Source organism: Sinocyclocheilus anshuiensis, unplaced genomic scaffold (assembly GCF_001515605.1).
Source record: "Sinocyclocheilus anshuiensis isolate Anshui unplaced genomic scaffold, SAMN03320099.WGS_v1.1 scaffold1585, whole genome shotgun sequence".
In the NCBI taxonomy this organism is placed as follows: domain Eukaryota; kingdom Metazoa; phylum Chordata; class Actinopteri; order Cypriniformes; family Cyprinidae; genus Sinocyclocheilus; species Sinocyclocheilus anshuiensis.
In genome coordinates, this window is record NW_015539919.1 from 322,539 (window position 1) to 342,759 (window position 20,221).

Here is a 20,221-nt window from a genome sequence, read left to right on the forward strand (position 1 = left end):
ACGAAACAGATATCGTCCTCTTTTAGAAGGCCAAACAAAGTAGTTTCGCTTTCACAACTAAACGCACAGCATCTCCACAACATGACGCCGGCGGCAACAACAATACTATAGCAAGAATAAAAGTTACGCCTTCTTTCTTTGCGTGAACATTTGGGCAGTGTTATGAAAATCTTCCCACACAGTGACGTAGACATGTGGGCGTGTTTAAACGAGCCATTTTAGGAGGGCGTGGACAAGTCTTAACTTTTATAAAGAATATCTCTTTGGATTTGAGACTTTAGTCTTTGCAAATTTACAGATCTTTTTTATGCACCAAGAGCTTGTAAAACTCCAAAGAGAAAGAAAAAATTGAAATCGCATCATATGACCCCTTTAACCAAAAAAAGTTACGGACTGCAGCTTTAAGTATAAAAGCAAGTTATCAAACTTCTTAAAGCTAAGAATCACTCTTACTCTCCCGGTTATTTAAGAGGTCTCTCAAGTGGTTAGGAGTTGCCAGAAGGGGCTTGTGATGGTGCTGAGGAGACAGAGACGTGCGCAAATCTTTCAGGAAAGGAAGAATGTTCTTGAAATGTTTGACGACGAGCAGTTAATCAAACAGTTACATTTCCTCAGTTATTCAAACAGAAAACGAGCAAAGAATATTTACATTACCAAAGAACATCATAACTGAATTCAGTTTAGCGCGAGTATTATATGCTCTTTAAAAACACTCCCGTTATAATCAGTGAAGCTACCTACACTGTATCATGAATAAATCTCTTACCCCTTATTTACACTGCACACGTCTGCGGTGCATTACGGCTCCAGCCACCGGAGCTGATCATGGCTACTCACCAGCCGCACCGCGGCAAGTTTCTGAAGTGGCTCTCTGCGCTGCATCACTAAAGATAGGTGCCTATATTTTTTGACGGATAATAATAATAATAATCGTCTTGCTGTCGTCAAAGAAATCAGCAACAGGCAATATCTCTGACTATCGTCGATACACGATACTATCGTCTACCGGCACAACCCTAAATTGAAGGTTGTGATGACGAGTCGTTTCCTTACCATAATGTATTCTCTTGAAAATTCTTTATTGTCAAATGTGTGTTGAATGTAAACTCCTATTAGGAATTTAACCATTCAATGTGAATTTATCTGAGAATATTCTTAAATAAGGAAATCTATTCAGTGATTGGTCCATGCGTATTTCGTCATCCAAAATCCCGTTTGTGGCACAGCAAAGTGTCATGAATCAACTCTAAGGCTGACACTTAAGATTTAGTCCTACACTTCGCTTAAATTACAACTGAGATGCTTGATAACTACCTTTTAAGCGCAGCTTTGAGCCAAGATTTTTTTTACACTTAAGTCAATTCTTAGCAGCGTTCTTGAGAGTAATTCTTAGAGGCTTGATAAATACGGGCCTTGATCTAGCATCTCTTTCTTCATCTACGACTTCAAGTTCTAGTTTTTTATCTGTCAATCGACGCAGACGCGACCCAAAAAGACAACAAAAGGAATACGAACTTCACGTATTAGATGGGGAAAGAAGATCCGCAGGTCGAGGACCGTGGACACGATCAAGAACAACGACCCGGAAATGACAGTGTTCAACCTTTCTAGTAATACATTAAACACCTTTCATATTTCTGTTCTGAATAAGGGACTATCATTTGTTCCGAGTTTTGAAGAAAATGATTTTGATATTAAAGTGGATTTGTTCAAATTCTTTAGAAACATCAGGATTAAAGAATCCTTTAGCTCACAATCATACCAACAGGATGGTTCAATTTCAATGTCAACTCAAGATGAGAATAACGCAACTCCTTTTAAAGCAAAGAGTACTTTTAATCCAGCTTTGAACAGAAATGCATCTATTGAAACTTAATATAGATTAGTTGAACATGATGTCAAAGTCTTACTAAGCAATAGAAAAATGGGTAGACAATATAAAAACCTATCTAGAGAGGAAAGTGATGCTTTACATCATCGGTCACTAACAGGCGGACCCAGAAGCCATCCCATCTGGACCCGGACCTACAGCCAAAACAGAAGGTTATGATTTAAAACCTGACAGGGCGCTTCTATTTCAACCGGTGCTGCTTTTTTTAGTCTTTACGGTAGTGGTAGTGGAAACACACAGACCAATTGCATGCGAGTTAAGCCATCCCACGTGATATCACTCAGTCAATCAAGTCTGTGCATTCCAGGCTCTAAACATTGCGACTCTACAGTGCAGACAGATGAGAGAATTAGAGGCAAGTTACACATGAAAAGATGGTATAAAGATAAAGGAAGATAGTGATACATGTAGAAAACAAAGGGAGAGAAACAGACGACTGAGCCAGAGAAAGTTGAGAAAAAGACAAGTGAGATGGAGAAAGGGAGATAAACAGGTGAGTGAGATGGAGAAAGGGAGAGAAACAGGTGAGTGAGACGGAGAAAGGGAGAGAAACCGGTGAGTGAGACGGAGAAAGGGAGAGATTCAGACGACTGCGCCAGAGAAAGTTGAGAAAAAGATGAGTGAAACGGAGAAAGGGAGAGAAACAGGCGAATGAGACAAAGAAAGGGAGAGAAATGGATGAGTGGGATGGAGAAAGGGAGAGAAACAGACGAGTGAGAAGGAGAAAGAGAGAGAAACAGGTGAGTGAGACGGAGAAAGGGAGAGAAACAGGTGAGTGAGACGGAGAAAGGGAGAGAAACCGGTGAGTGAAACAGAGAAAGGGAGAGAAACAGGCAAATGAGACGAAGAAAGGGAGAGAAATGGATGAGTGAGATGGAGAAAGGGAGAGAAACAGACGAGTGAGACGGAGAAAGGGAGAGATACAGACGAGTGAGACGGAGAAAGGGAGAGAAACAGACAAGTGAGACGGAGAAAGGGAGAGATACAGACGAGTGAGACGGAGAAAGGGAGAGAAACAGGCGAGTGAGACGGAGAAAGGGAGAGAAACAGACGAGTGAGACGGAGAAAGGGAGAGATACAGACGAGTGAGACGGAGAAAGGGAGAGAAACAGACAAGTGAGACGGAGAAAGGGAGAGATACAGACGAGTGAGACGGAGAAAGGGAGAGAAACAGGCGAGTGAGACGGAGAAAGGGAGAGAAACAGGTGAGTGAAACAGAGAAAGGGAGAGAAACAGGCAAATGAGACGAAGAAAGGGAGAGAAATGGATGAGTGAGATGGAGAAAGGGAGAGAAACAGACGAGTGAGAAGGAGAAAGAGAGAGAAACAGACGAGTGAGACTGAGAAAGGGAGAGAAACAGGCGAGTTAGACGGAGAAAGGGAGAGAAACAGACGAGTGAGACAGAGAAAGAGAGAAAAACAGACGAGTGAGACGGAGAAGGAAAGAGAAACAGACGAGAGAGACCGAGAAACAGAGAGAAACAGACGAGTGAGACAGAGAAAAGGAGAGAAAAATATGGAACAAATGGCGCTCCAAAAAAAGGAAAGGACAGCGAAAATAGAGCATTTAATCTGGAATGGAAAGACTCATTTCTGTTCATACTTCCCACTAGGAGCACTAAACCAGTGTCTCTCATATGTTCAGAAACAGTGGCACTTATTAAAAGTGCCAATGTGAAACGCCATTATGAGACAAAACATAAAGATTATGAACAAACATACCCACTCAAATCTGAAGTGAGATCACAGAAAATAAATAGTCTCACAGCCCAATATGACCAGCCACCAGGATCCTGAGCCACACATTCACTGCCCAACAACGTGCTTATGAGTGTTCCCTCCGAGTTGGATTTTTGGTCAACACAAAAAGCCATTTACTGATGGAGGGGTTGTCAAAGAATGCATGAATGCAGTAGCTGAAACACTACTTGAGGGAAAACAAAAACAAGAGCTTTGTGATAAAATGAAGCAAATACCCATGTCAGCATCATCTGCCACAAAGAAAATATTATACTCAGGATGTGCTAACCCAGCTAGATGAAGCCATATCATGTGTAGGCTTAACTGTGGATGAATCCACTGACGTGTGACAATGCTCAGCTGTTAGTGTATGTCAGGTTTTTCAACAAAGACCAGAAAGCATTCTGAGAAGACATCTACCTGGTCATTAAGAAGATGTTAACAAAGAGAAGAATAGTGCCAAAACACGTGGTTTCAATAACCACAGATGGAGCCCCTCCTATGATCGGGAGAGAGAAAGGAGCTGTAGCAAGAATGAAAGAGCATAATCCTGAGCTCATAGCTTACCATTGCATCATTCATCAATCTGTCCTCTGCACCTCCCTGTCAGAGATGAGCATGCTGAGGTGATGAATACAATGATGAAAATTATCAATTTTCTCAGGGCATCCTCTTCCTACCAGCATCACATGTTTAGGGAATTCCTCAGAGAAGTTGATGCCAATGCTGATGATCTTTTGCTGCACAACAATGTGAGATGGCTCAGCAAAGGCAGGGTGTTAGCATGCTTTTGGTCCATCAGGAGGGAATTAGCATCTTTTTTTGGCAGAGCTAATAAGTCAGAAGGCAACACAGTTTTCTCTCTTTTTAGAACATGAGAAACAGATGGATAATGTGGCCTTTTTGGTTGATATCACTTCACATCTGAATGAACTGAATTTGAGGCTACAGGGCAAGAACATTTCAATTTGTGAACTGATGACAGCTGTCCGCTCCTTTCAGGGGACACTTGAGGCGTTAAAGGAAGACCTGCAGGGAGACTGAGCACACTTCCCAGCAGTGCAGGAACAAGTTCAGGGACAGAGAGATGTGTCTTCTTTTGTTGACTTTATTGATAAGCTGATTGTAAACTTCAGCAACCATTTTGACAGCTTCAGCTTTGGACAGCAGCTCACCATGTTCATTCAGAACCCATTTCTCATCACAGATGTCAGGGGGTTTTCAAAGGAAGTCACAGACAGGATTCTTGCATAAGTCCCTGGTTTGTCCAGATTTTTCAGGATGTAGTGCAGTCCTATTTTGACTGCATCACCCACAGACCTGTTTGCTCGATAAGCAAACTGAAGATGCTCTAGCAAGCGTCCAGTAATGTCCTTCAGGTAGGCAAACACCAGTCTTTCAAATGACTTCATGACCACAGATGTTAGGGCAGCAGGTCAATAGTCTTGTGATTTTTTGGTTTCTTGAGTATAGGGATGATGGTAGAGCATTTGAAGCAGGAGGGGTCTTCGCACAACTCCAGTAATCTGTTGAAGATCAGGATGAAGATGGATGACAGCTGGTCAGCACAGGCTGGTGAGACACTGTCTGGGATTTAGACTTTCCTTATCTTCTATTTTCTGAAGATTCTGCATACATCTTCCTCACAGATCTTGAGTGCAGGTTGATAAGCAGTGGGGGGAGGGAGGGAGTATGGGTGTTAATGGTTGTGTGGAGAGACAGTCACCGTGGTTGTGAGGTATGAAACCAGGCTTTTCAAACCTGCAGTAGAACTCATTCAGGTCTTCAGCCAGTTGTTGATTCGCCTCAGTGCTGGGGGATGGCATCATGTACAGTAGCTGGTGATGGCTTTCAGGCCTTTCCACACTGATTCAGGGTCGTTGGCTGAAAACTGTTATTTTTTCAGCTTTTCAGAGTAGCTTCTCTTATCTAGCTACAGTCGTGGCCAAAAGTATTGGCAGTGACATAAATTTTGTGTTTTGAAAAAAATTTGCTACTTTGTGGTGTTCATTCACATTGTTTCTAAAAGTATTGGCAGTGACATAATCTAGAAACAATTTGAATGAACACCACAACAGCTTAAGCAGCAAATTTTGCAAAACATAAAATGTATGTCACTGCCAATACTTTTGGCCACGACTGTACTCTTATCGCCCTATTCAGTGTATTTGACCTGTTTGTATGAGGCTTTATACCCACTTCTGTAGACATCCTCTTTGGCCTGGTGAAGCTGTTTGAGTTTTGCAGTGAACCATGGCTTATTGTCATTATATGTTAAATAAGTCCTGGTGGGAACACACGTCGTCACAGAAACTGATGTAGGATGTCACAGTGTCATTGAGCTCATCCAGATCAGTGGCAGCAGCTTCAAAAGCACTCCAGTCAGTGCAATCGAAGCAGGCTTGTAGTGCCCGCTCTGTTTCATTGGCCCATCTCTTTACAGTCCTTACTACAGGCTTAGCAGATTTAAGTTTCTGCCTGTAGGCCAGGAGAAGATGAACCAGGCAGTGATCAGAGAGTCCCAAAGCTGCCTTTGAGAAGTCTTTGTTTGTGCATGTAAGCAGTATTAGTTTGTTTTGTTGGCAAGGGAGCAGAGATTCGCCAGATTCCTAAACCTGCATTATCGGAATTTCACCAGTGCACCAGCGTGCTTCCCTCATTTGCGTCTCTTGGAGCACTTGAACAGGATTGCGGTTCCTCTGGCAGGAATTTCTAGTAAAAAGTCTGATTGCTCAAAAGTCAGCAATGGGTTGTTTGATGTGTTGTGTCTGATGTCTAGGAGTTCATCTCTAGTAAAACTAATCTGGGAAAAATGTACTTAAAACGAGACAAACAAACAAAAACAGTAAAAGTATGAAGAGCCCCAAACCAAGGCAGCCATTCGTGGTGCCGTCTTGAATGTATCAATGCCAAGTAAATATAAAATTCCAGGGTCCCGCTTGGGTTATGCAATGGCATGATAGAGCCAAGTGGCTCAGACAGCCCCCCTCAAAAAAAGATCCCAAGGGACACCTCAGACATTCTGTTAGATTAGCTAGCTCAATGAAGTCCATGACATACTCCCCAATTGGCCGACCACCTTAACGAAGACGCATAATCTCCACTGCTGCTGGATCCATGTTTAGTCAGTCGTTCTGTAATGCTGGGGCCCAAAGAGAGATGAGGCGAATCCATGTGCAAGCAGGGTTTATTAACTAAATAAAGGAATAAACAAAACATGGTTATACAGGAAACACAGAGCAGGAACAAACTAGGAAATCTACAAGAGCATCTATTGAAGAACGCATGCAACAACAGAGAACAACTACTGACAAACAAGCACTGAAACACAGGGGTATATATACACAGGATAACAAGGAGAGGGAGGACCTAATTAATTACTATGGAATCTAATGAAAGTGATTATAGCAACAAACAAGGGAGCAGTAGAACCAAAGGCAAAGAGGAAGTGAATACAGGAAGGGAACACTTAAACATACAAAATACATTTCAAAGTAATAGTACAACACACAAGCCAGGGGAACACAGGCTGGGATCATGATAGCACTGCCTTTGCTTCAGGGAGTTTCTCAAAACAATTCTTAATTCTTAACAAGAAGAATAGAAAGGGGAAAAAATGTAAACTCTTTGGTTTCATTAATAAAGGTGTTTTTACTGCCCACCCAGCAGGCACATTGTTATTTGACATCAAATAGTAGTCACAATTTGATTAACATCATCTTAAATTCAGATTGGACACAAATTTCTTCCAGTGGTGATTAAGTGAAAATAGGAAATTAATCCCACACTGAAATTGGGGTAACACTTTACAATAAGGTTCCATTAGTTAATGTATTAACTAACATGAACAAACAATGAGCAATCCATTTATTACAGTATTTATTAATCTTTGTTAAAGTCTGTGTAAAGCGATATTGAATATGTGTTCTGAGTTTGTCACACCACAGTAAAATGTGTTTTTAACCACCCAGCCAAATTTGAATGATAAAAAATGCCGCTAAGTAAATAAAATAAGTAAAAACAAGCGGTTTTCTCTGCTCTCAAATGCTGGGGGCGTGTCCACTGGTGGCGCTTAAATCACACCCACGGCAAAGCTGTCGTCTCTCTCAAATGTCAAATATCGCTACAACCTGAATGGATGCTCCCTCCAGCTTAATTGGATTTACACAGCCATGCATGTTTGAGCCTCCAGAGCCAGAATCCAATTCAGAGGACATCGACAGACTACCCGAAAATCAACCTCATCCCTCTCGGTCTGCAACAGGATGGTATTTCATAAGTCAATAGCCAAATCAAGTTAGGCTAACAATAAATAACTTAGAACAAAACATTTTGCCACATTGTTATTATTATTATTAGTCTGTATAGTCAAAGATCAAACAAACAGCCATCATTATTTTAGTTATGTTGCATATTTAGTATGAAAATTAAGTGAATAAAATGCTACAGCCTTTACAGTAACCTGATCACCCGTTTCATACCTATGGAAGATTTTGGACCATTTGAGATAATGCACCCACACACACACACGCGCATGTTTACTTAGCTATCTAAAAGGGGACATTCCATAGGCGTAATGGTTTTTATACTGTACAAACTGTAATTTCTATCGCCCTACACCAACACTACACCTAAACCTACACCTTACAGGAAACTTTCTGCATTTTTACAATTAAAAAAAAAAACTTTTATACCAGTTTTACAAATGAGGACGTCCCCAAAGGGAGGTTTTTGGAGATTTTGTCAGGTTTAGCTCACTTTTGGGTACAGATTTGTCCCCAAAATATGGTTAAGTAGGTAGACACACACACACACACACACACACACACACACACAGACACATATTTGCTGGTCTTCTGACTGCTTTGGTGTGGACTGCTGGATATCATCATTGCAACTAGAGGTCGACCGATAGTGGATTTTACTGATACCGATAGCTAGGTTGGACCACACTGGCTGAATAATCAACTGATAGTTGTTAAAATGCTGAACGAAAACTAAAATAATGCTTTACTATATAAAAAAAAAAATCAGTACTTAACCCTTTGACGCGTACGATCACACCGGTCTGATCAGTCTAGGCTGGTCCCTGAAGCGTACGTTCACACCGGTGTGATTAGAGCGTTCAGTGTGTCACGTCATCAACTGCTCAATTCAAATCTGCTTTCCCGCTTTGATTGGCACTGATCCAGAGACGGACGCCTTCAGTGTTTTTAAGCATGTTTATTTAATTTTTTATACATTTTAAATTACATTACATAGTCACACAAATAGTACGAAAAACTATATGTATTTTGAAATCCAACACTGATCTCTACAACGGAGGCAAAATAACCTTTCAAACATAACGCGAGGTTTTATTCACATTAGGGTGAGCATACGTGCCATTTTCCCAGGACGCATCCTGGCCAGGATTTCTATATTGCCTAACAAATGGTTATCAAGTTTTAATTCTAATGACTAAAGTTATATCATTAACCCTTTAACGCGTACGATCACACCGGTGTGATCAGTCTTGGCTGGTCCCTGAAGTGTACGATCACACCGGTGTGATTAGAACTTTCAGTGTGTCACGTCGTCAACTGCTCAATTCAAATCTGCTTTCCCGCTTTGATTGGCACTGATCCAGAGACGGACGCCTTCAGTGTTTTTAAGCATGTTTATTTAATTTTTTATACATTTTAAATTACATTACATAGTCACACAAATAGTACGAAAAACTATATGTATTTTGAAATCCAACACTGATCTCTACAACGGAGGCAAAATAACCTTTCAAACATAACGCGAGGTTTTATTCACATCAAACACTTCATGTTTAGATATAGCTATGTCTATTCCTCTGCCAGTTTGCCAGCAACTTGCATGTTTTTTCGGGAGGAGTGGATGATCTTGTGCATTGTAAATCCAGGCGGCTTCTACTCTGACAGTTGTAAACAAATAATGGCGGCGCCCATAGCCCATGATAACTTACCGATCAACTAACAGGAGTTGACTTGCATATATTTAACTGTCCTAATGCCAAACATTTAACAATGTATTTAAAAAGTTTCTAAATATTTTGTATAAAAAAATAAAAAATATAAAACAGGAATGCTGTTCCCGCCAAGGAGTGACCTCAAGCTGACGTCACTTTTACCTCACACTGGCCTCGCCTTATTTGATAAACAAATTTACATAAATTCAAAACAGTTTTTCATTATTTAAGTAAAAATGTCTGACAATTATTTTAAAAGAAGAAAATTCACAAACGAGGAAATTGTGGAGATTTTTTTTAATTCTGATGAGGATTTTGACAGTGAGGCAGACAGTGACAGTGATGAGGACCTTCCCTCAAACCTTGAAGCTCTTGACAGAACTGAAGATGAAGAGACTTCCACAACGCCCACCCATGTTTTTGCTGAGGCAGACGGGATAAACTCATCATCCTGGAAGTTAACAAACCTTTTTAATCCTCCAGGCCCAGGGGATTTCGATGACCAACTGTGTGGAGTGCAAAATCCTCCAGAATCCCCCAGTGAGGTCAACTGTTTTAAAATGTTCCTCACAGATGATGTTGTCGGAGAAATTGTTCAGGAAACAAATCGCTATGCCTCAGAAATACAAGAAGGAGAGATGAAAGGGAAAATGGTTAAATGGGCTCCTACAAGCATCCCTGAAATGTACACATTTCTGGCATCAGTTCTCCTAATGGGGATGGTCAAATTTTGTCAGTCCATTCCATCTAAAAGACACCGATTTGGGGTTAAATTCTTTGTTTTGTGTGATGTGCTCACTGGCTACGTGCAGGACATGATCATCTACTCCGGATCTACCAGTGACATCCAACACTACCAAGGGCTTGGATTTCTGGGTCTGTTGTAATGACAATGCTAGCACCTTACCTTAAAAAGGGTCATGTCTTTTATGTGGACAACGCTTTGGTGTGGACTGCTGGATATCATCATTGCAACTAGAGGTCGACCGATAGTGGATTTTACTGATACCGATAGCTAGGTTGGACCACACTGGCTGAATAATCAACTGATAGTTGTTAAAATGCTGAACGAAAACTAAAATAATGCTTTACTATATAAAAAAAAAAATCAGTACTTAACCCTTTGACGCGTACGATCACACCGGTCTGATCAGTCTAGGCTGGTCCCTGAAGCGTACGTTCACACCGGTGTGATTAGAGCGTTCAGTGTGTCACGTCATCAACTGCTCAATTCAAATCTGCTTTCCCGCTTTGATTGGCACTGATCCAGAGACGGACGCCTTCAGTGTTTTTAAGCATGTTTATTTAATTTTTTATACATTTTAAATTACATTACATAGTCACACAAATAGTACGAAAAACTATATGTATTTTGAAATCCAACACTGATCTCTACAACGGAGGCAAAATAACCTTTCAAACATAACGCGAGGTTTTATTCACATCAAACACTTCATGTTTAGATATAGCTATGTCTATTCCTCTGCCAGTTTGCCAGCAACTTGCATGTTTTTTCGGGAGGAGTGGATGATCTTGTGCATTGTAAATCCAGGCGGCTTCTACTCTGACAGTTGTAAACAAATAATGGCGGCGCCCATAGCCCATGATAACTTACCGATCAACTAACAGGAGTTGACTTGCATATATTTAACTGTCCTAATGCCAAACATTTAACAATGTATTTAAAAAGTTTCTAAATATTTTGTATAAAAAAATAAAAAATATAAAACAGGCATGCATTGCAGTCTTTTGTTCCCGCCAAGGAGTGACCTCAAGCTGACGTCACTTTTACCTCACACTGGCCTCGCCTTATTTGATAAACAAAGTTACATAAATTCAAAACAGTTTTTCATTATTTAAATAAGTAAAAATGTCTGACCTCCTGTCTCTTGGCACTGGAGCCTGTGGGACTGTGCTGCAAACAGGAAAGGGATGTCAACCTTCACCTGTAAAATGATAAAAGGAGAAACAGAATTCAGAGAAAATGGATCACAGTTGGCAGTCAAATGGCATGACAAGAGGGATGTTCATGTCCTTACCACAGTCCACCCAACAGAAATGGCAGCCACAGGGAAGATTGATCACATCACTGGGCAACCAAAGATGAAGCCAGTGTGTGTGCTAGAGTACAACAAAAAAATAGGGGCTGTTGACAAAGCTGACATGATGACTGGTTTTCTTGATTGCGCCAGAAAGACCACCAACTGGTACAAGAAGGTTTTCTTTCACCTACTTGATACGGTTGTACTCAACAGCCAAATAGTGTACCAGCTACTTACTGGTGAGAAATTTACACAAATCATCAAAGAATAACTATAAACAAGATAAAATTGATTAAACTGTCAATTAATGTATACTAAACTGTAATGAACAAATCCACAATAATAACCTAAATATACTGTCACATAGCCTACTATTATAACCTCCTCCTTACTCCCCATTGATGTGCTCTACTATCAATAGGGTAAGAAATCACCTCCATGCAATTCAGGATGAACCTAATGAGAGGGCTGCTGGAGGAGTACAGCACATCCCGATGTCCATCCAAAGTGGGCCGTCCTGCTTTGGACACTCCTCTGCGCCTTATAGCCAGGCATTTTCCATCTGAAGTACCTCAGACCACTTCCCAGGGCAGCTGGACCAGGCGACACTGGAAGGTCTGCATCTCCAGTACACGCAAAAGCAATCAGAGGCGCCTCACCAAATACATGTGTGTGCCGTGCAACACTCCCTTGTGTGCTGCCCCATGTTTTGAGGAGTACCACACACTGAAGCATTATTAAGCCTGTACAAAAATAAGAAAAGAAAAGTTTGTGAAGAGTTTTACATTTTTTTATCTTTGTATTTATGAACATATTTCCATTATTCATAATTACATTTATACATTTTTTGTAAATTTTGTAAATGTTAAACAAAAAACATCGACTATACGTTACAAACAACAACAATTCTAGATTGAAATAAATGTAATAACATCTATGAAATGTGTACATTTTGTGATTTATAAACTACAGGAATTCTAGACTGAAAGAAATGTAAAAACAAATATCTATGAAATTTGTATATTTTTATTTATAAACTACAGGAATTATAGATTGAAAGAAATGTAATAAAACATCTATGAAATTTGTACATTTTGTGATTTATAAACTAAAGGTTATCTAGATCGAAAGAAATGTAATAAAACATTGGATTTCTTTTTGACAGATGTCATATGTTTAATGGTGTGAATAATGCTAAACTTATACTACACATACTTCTTAGTAACAAAGCAGATAACAGCTATATTTACTCAGTTATTTTCGCACTTAATTATGCCCATTAAAATGTATTTTACAAGTTTTTGTTACTTTCACTGTTCATTCTTTGCTCTATGGTACATCATCTTTAATTGAATAGCATTAAAGCTGCTCCATTGCATTGCAGAGGCTGTAATCACGCGCTTTGCTGTAATAATGCAGGGAACCACTCGTTATAAATCTCCTAACTGTTAACTGTTCAGAAATAAAAGTGTGCATGCGTGCCATGTGACTGTCTGTCAATGGGAGGAAGCCACGCCCTATTTTGGAGCTCCAACCCCGTTTTGGAGTTCCCGCCCCCATTTGGAGATCTCCAGGCTGCAGTTATACTCTTCTCAATAATAACGGTCACCTGAAAAAAACTCACGCTGGGGGCTCAGCTAGAATATTTTAAACTCACGTGTGAAAGGGTTAACCATACTTTGTAAATGAATAAAAATATTAATATTAAATATTAATTATATATTGATCATTAAAGTTAGTTCATAGTTCATTAACCAATGTTAACAGAAGCAACTTCAAAATTTAAAAATACATTAGTAGATGTTGAAATTAACACACTCTAACTAAATGGCCATCTTTAAATATCTACACAAAGGCCAAAGCATTGAAATTACATACATATGGATATTGTATGTATGCTCTCACACTTTAATTTCTTCCATTGTAAAACACTGGATGATTATCTTATCAAAATAACAAAATATGGCAGTCGCACACCGGGCAAAAAGTGCAGCATCGCGACAAGGAGAACTCACAGGTATCAGGAATCACACACACACCGGACCCGTCACGTTCAGTTCAAGCAGCGGTCTAAATCACCAAACGGGCAAAAGTTCACTTCAAGAATGACAGAGCACTGAACAAAACACCGCGGTTTCAGTGATGACTCAACTGAACACCTCTGATTGTCCATTGAATTAATAAGCTTAACAGAATCGTGTGTGATTGGTTATAATGATCAGCGCTAGAAAAATGCATCTGTCTCTGGCTCAGAGCCAGCCGAACCGTGAACGCGTGTTTGAATTTAGCAGCTGATGATGTGCCTGAAAGTTCTAATCTCTCCGGTGTGATCGTATACAATATAAAAAATATTATTCAGCTATTTTTTTTTTTTTTTGTCTTTTGGAAGCTGCATTAAAAATCCACTTGGCTCAAAAATCTGAGGGACCGTGCCCCCTATGTCTGAATGGGCATGACGGCTGTCACCCGTGGTTGAAATTGCGTTCTGGGAGGAGCGGCTGGGCCCCCCTCTGGTCTAGTGCCCTGGGCACGTACCTGGTAGGCCCGTGCGTTAATTCATCCCTGTGTTTGTAAAGATAAACAAATGTATCTTCCACAATGATCATTAACAGTATGAATACACAACTAGTAGAGTATTACCAGCGTTTTGCAAGTTACTTCCAAACTGTAATACATTATAGATTTCTTGTTACTGTTATTTAAAAGTAATTCCTTACCTTACAATATTACTGTCTCAGAATTGTAATGCGTTACATGACTCCTGTATTACTGTCACGAATCCGGTCCGTGGACTTCCATCCGATCGCCACCAGAGGTCACTCGTCCATCATATTGACTCTCTCACTACACTGACTTTGCACGTCACCACGGACTACACTTCCCATGCACCATTTCACTAATCACACGATCACCTGAGACCAATCACACACACTACATAACACCCACTCAGTTCCTGTTCCGATCGCCGAGTATTGTTCTGCGTTTAGCACTCCTCAAGTGTTAGCTGCTTTACCGAGCCATTCCGTGTTTCTGTTTAGTCTCTAGTTTTGTTTAGCGTTTATCTCACCTCTAGCGATAGCTACATTACTGAGCCATTTTTCCCATTTTTTAGTTTTAGTCTTAGTCTAGTCTTTCCGTGTTGCCTTGTTGTCTGTTTCCTAACCTTATGCCCACTTCTCTTGTGAATAAAAGCTTGCACATGGATCCGCACGCCTCTCATCTCGTAAGCCCCATTACAATTACTTTTGAGTTACTTTTACCAAAATAACTACAGAAGTAGAACTTAACATTCTAAAATGACTAAATGTACTGCAGTGCATTTTACGCATTTATGCATATGGTGTAGCATAATGACTGTGGGCTATCCAGGCAACTAACAATATAGCTTATAATTGGCAAAGTGAAGGCTCAAGACAATGCAAGAAAGGATGACAGCCAGAATCACAAACGATCCAAGTCTGTTAAAAGTATGGTAGAGGTAAAGTGATTATCTGGCAATATCTGTGAATAGCTTGGGTCTATTCATATTAGACACAACAGGACTATATGTAAACTCTAATGCCATGACAAGATGTGCATACTTCCATCCCGCGCATGTACAGTCTTCTGCCATCTTCACCCATTAGCCGCTTTTCCACTGGCCAGTGCGAGCCGGGGCATACAGCGAGCCGGGCGGGGCTAATAGCCTCAGACCTCGAGGCTCGAGCACAGAGGCCGAAATCATGCCGCGTTTCCACTGTCGGGCCAGTAGCCTCGCGGCACTCCTGTAAAACCCACCCTAAACACGCCTTCACTGGACTACGTCACACAATACAAAGTTCCACCAGCGAGAGGGAGATGAATGAAATAAATCGCTAAACAAATATATCAGAAGCTGTCGTTTAGTCTTTATTTACAAACTTGGACACCACACGCGGCTATTGACTGACCACGAACAGGAAATAAAACTTATTTGCGGTATTTTTGATTCGTTAATGTCTCGCGGTCTTGCTGTTTTTTTTTTTTCTTTGAACAACTAAATTTTGGCCTAAAAGTGTGTTGTAACGCAAGCGTTACTGAACATGTACCGAGTAAAATATTACTGAAAATTGACTAGTTATGCCTTACACTACTGCGTTACAGCAAAAAGTAACCCGTTACTGTAATGCATTACTTTTGTAATGTGTTACTCCCAACATTGAGTATTACATATAACTGTCTTCTTCTGGGTCCCATTCTGTAAGACCTGACCAAAATGGAGAGTAAAAATAAGACAAATCAAACAAATAAATTAAACTCTTTTCAGAGGGGTTGTTCTGCCCTCACTGTTTGACCTTACCACAGCTAAGCAGACAGATAAACACCTCAACAATTTACAGGTGTATTGTCCTTTTTTTGAGACATTTCCATCAAAACATAGAGTAAAACTGGAAGAAAGTTTCAGGGATGCAGGAGGTACGTCTTAGGAACACAGAGGCAGGCAGAGCTAAAGTAATGTATATATTACCAAGATAACAAAAATTTTAAGCAAGGGCCAGAATAGTACGGTGGAGATGGTGACTTACATATTGGCAGAAAACAGCTGATTGATTAGGAAAAGGATTGTGGGGTTAGATGGGTGTGGGTCACCATGTGTTGAAGCTGTTCCCACCCAACCTGGATAGCTGAACCTGGACACATAGCTAGCAATTGCGTCTGATTTTGCAGGTCTCTCATACTGTGAACACAGGAATCCAGGAACAACCACTGCTTTCATCTCAGCCACAAAGGGTGCAGGGTCATGGATGACCTCGTTAAAAAGGAGGTCCGTATGCTCAGTCACATATTCTAAAACTCAGGAGAGAGCACATAGCATATACAGGTGCATCTCAATAAATTAGAATGTTGTGGAAAAGTTCATTTATTTCAGTAATTCAACTCAAATCATTCATAAGATCCCAACTGCTGACAAACTGTTAACAAAAGTAACTGCCATAGAAATTGTGTTTACTGCTTGTTTAGAATTTTGTCACGCTGGCAAATGTGCTACACCTTGTCACTCAAGTGGTGCTAAAATCTCGGGGCAAATGCATAAATGCAACAAACAAATGAGAATTAACTAACCAGTAATATATTTGGTCTTCACTATGGACACAACATGTTCCCCTCTCTTGGCCTTTGGAAATTTAATTTGGAACTGCAGCTCTCCTGCTGCAGTCCTTGCTTGGGTACTGCCAGAATTTTCATTGAAATGCAAGGCAGCCAGGTAAAGTCTGAAATGAGAAGGATTTGTTTGGAATTACTCCAACATAGTTACACCATGGCCACACTGCCCATCTTTCTACCTGTGTGGCTGCTATAATCTGCTAACATGGGTGCCAAAATGAAAAGCTTCCATGATGCGCATGCGCTGCTCCTGTAGACAAGAGTGGCTCAGCCGTTGGTAAAGGGCTTTTAATAAACAATATTGACAACATGACTACCTGCCGAGCATTCCTAAGGCCACGTTTTTTTGGTGCGAACCGTAGAATCACACTGTGGAACCCTTCCAAGGCAGATATTTGGTAGAGAGGGCTCAGCTTTTTAACATCACCCAGAACACGCTTGTTCATTAGCACCTTCTCCAGCTTGTAGGTGGCCTTTGTTGCTAGAGGGGGACAGAGAATAACTAATACATAAAATATGATGAGTGCATAGCAGTTGTGAGTACTGTATATTACAGGATTCTAATTAAATGACATCATTTCTATTGAATAGTGGTGTACCAGGCTTCAGCCACTTGTTTTTGTCAGCGGAAGGAGGGTGGAGGCACTTTGGGAAGAGTGGATTTTCATGGACATGCACATTCTGGATGTGGTTAAGAAGAGATATCCATTTTGCCACTGTTTCCTCTCTACTGGATGACACATTTGCCTGATGAAGGTCAGTGGACCGAAACGTTGCGTGTGATAAATAAAGTTTAAGAATTAGCAAGTATTGATAGTGTGCGGGTTCGTTACTTATTTTTGATTCAAATGTTTGTTTGATTTTGTTCCCATGCACCTATCATCGTTTCAGGTGTGCTGAGTTAACGTTGATTGAGTACTCTCTATTGGATGAACCAGATGCTGACCAGTAGAGGCTTTAATGCCCTCTTTCCACATTTTGATCTTGTTGCAGCCCTTCTCCTTGGAGATGGCATCTAACTTCTTGGTGAGTGCTTAGAACATTTTAAAATGATGTAAAATATTTGTTCTACAGTGGGTGTTAATGTTGCACATGATTAGCTGTGCTACATATATTCAATAAACTACATTTTAAAAATGATCCTACCTTTACATAAATGCCATACATCATATAAGTGGTCAATGTCTGGTTTCTGTTCCCGGACAAACTTTTGAACCTGGGTGTGTCAGTCTGTCACCAAGGAAGCTACTTTGACAGCAGATCTTTCAAGAAATTCCAGACTCTGGATAAGCCCTTCCTTTGCCATACGGACACTGCTTCCTACTTCATTGCTCTATGGATCATAAACAGAAATAACATTTATTTAAGTATAGACTTCAAAACTCTGAAATTGGTGGAGGTCTGGCTCTGCTGAGCACATTTTCTAGATTTTTGTAATCTATTTACTTGTACGAGCTGGATATCAACAATTTTGTTTGTGCTGAGATCCATCATCAAATATGAGCCATACTTTGCACAATGGCCTGGACTGTCGGCGCTCATATCACCACCAAGAGATACAGTTTTGCTCTGTTTTAATTCCTCAAGCAGGTCAGTCTGGTGTGATCACCATTTATGCAGCACAGAAGGCAGAATGTAGTTATGTACATGATTTCGATGTGTCATTCTGGTGAAGGTTCTCACATTCATTGCATTGAGCACCTGTCATGTAAAATTCGAAAGTACCTCCTAAACTGTTCATAGCATGTACTCAACTCAACTTTATTTCTAGTGCACTTTCAAAAACCACAATGGGTACCAAAGTGCTGTACATGAAAATAACAAAAATAAACAAATACTGTCATGACTCTGCCACACGAAGAAGAGGGTCTAACACACAGGGTAACATCAACAATACCGGACCAAGACAGAATGAACAGACTTGACTATAAATAGGGGTGTTAATGAGGGACAGACAGGTGAGGATCAACTAATAGTGACACAACGAGAACAGGAATGACCAAATATGGGCACATGAGGGAGAAAACACCACAAACAGTCCATAACTGTGACAGTTCGCCCCCCTCCCGGAAGGTGCGACCTCGCGCCGTAGACACAAAGGGAGGGACGGAGGGGGTGGAGGTGGAGGGGACAATACAGGTGGAGGTTCGGCCGGAGGACGGACATCCGGGAGGAGGATGACGAACAGAGTCCAGGGTGGAGATGATGGAGAGAGGAGCCAGGATGGAGACATAAGGGACCAGGGCAGATCAGATGGAGGAAGGAGCCAGGGAGGAGACAGGAGGAACTTGGAGGAGCCAGGCGGGACCCAGGCCACAGCCATGATGGCGGCCCATGGTGTTCAGGGCAGACAGATAATTCCAGGCAGACAGACAGTTCAATATAAACAGACAGTTCAGTTACGACCTCCATGGTCGTTTCAGGACAGACAGATGATTCAGGGCAGACAGATAATTCAGGGCAGGCAGAGAGTTCAGACGAAGTCGGGAGAAGAGGGGGCATGGCATGTCTGCATATATGTTAACATCCTCTGAGTGCAGCCTCAGCTCACCCCTAGCGATGGTGCAGTGGGCGGGGCATTCCTCCGTGCCCTCGCTCCCTACTGACACTTCCACCATTGCATGTCTAGCAGCCGGCTCGCGCACCTGGACTGACATCGATTGAGGCTCTGGCTCCGGGGCGATCCTCAGCACTGTCGCTCTCCTAGGCGATAGCTCGTCGGTCGCAGCATGCTCTGGCTCTCCGTCTGCGGTGGGCTCAAACTGTAGCTCCACGAAGAAGGGTGGAGGTAGGCTGGGCTCTTGGTTGACCATAATAACACAAAAGAAATACTGGCAAAACAGAAAAACAAATCGCGGGAACACATGCTGCGCACTATCACTTCTTGGTCCGATATTCTGTTACACGACTGCTGTTAGGGAGATGAAGGCATGACGAAGATTATAACAACAAACACTTTTAATGGTAATCCACACGAAGAAGAGGGTCTAACACACAGGGTAACATCAACAATACCGGACCAAGACAGAATGAACAGACTTGACTATAATAGGGGTGCTAATGAGGGACAGACAGGTGAGGAGGCTCAACTAATAGTGACACAACGAGAACAGGAATGACCAAATATGGGCACATGAGGCAGAAAACACCACAAACAGTCCATAACTGTGACAAATGCATACAACCAAAAATACATACAGTTTACAACACATTATTAAAAGTTAAGGAAAGTAAATACGTTTTTAACACCCTCTGAAATGACCTAGAGTAGGAGATGTTTTTAAGGACAGCGGGAGCGCATTCCATAGTCTAGGAGCTGCTATGGAAAAAGCTCTATCACCTCTACATTTCAAGCGAGATCAAGGAACCGTCAGACACAGCTGATCATTGGAGCGAAGAGATCTCAAAGGTTGATGTAAACTAATTAAATCAGAAATATACTCTGGTG

At 41.2% G+C, this 20,221-nt stretch overlaps 1 pseudogene; it reads right to left on the bottom strand.

The window, feature by feature from the left end:
* Positions 1 to 15,833: 15,833 nt before the first annotated feature.
* LOC107686508 (uncharacterized) lies at positions 15,834 to 19,006 on the bottom strand (annotated as a pseudogene).
* Positions 19,007 to 20,221: the final 1,215 nt, after the last annotated feature.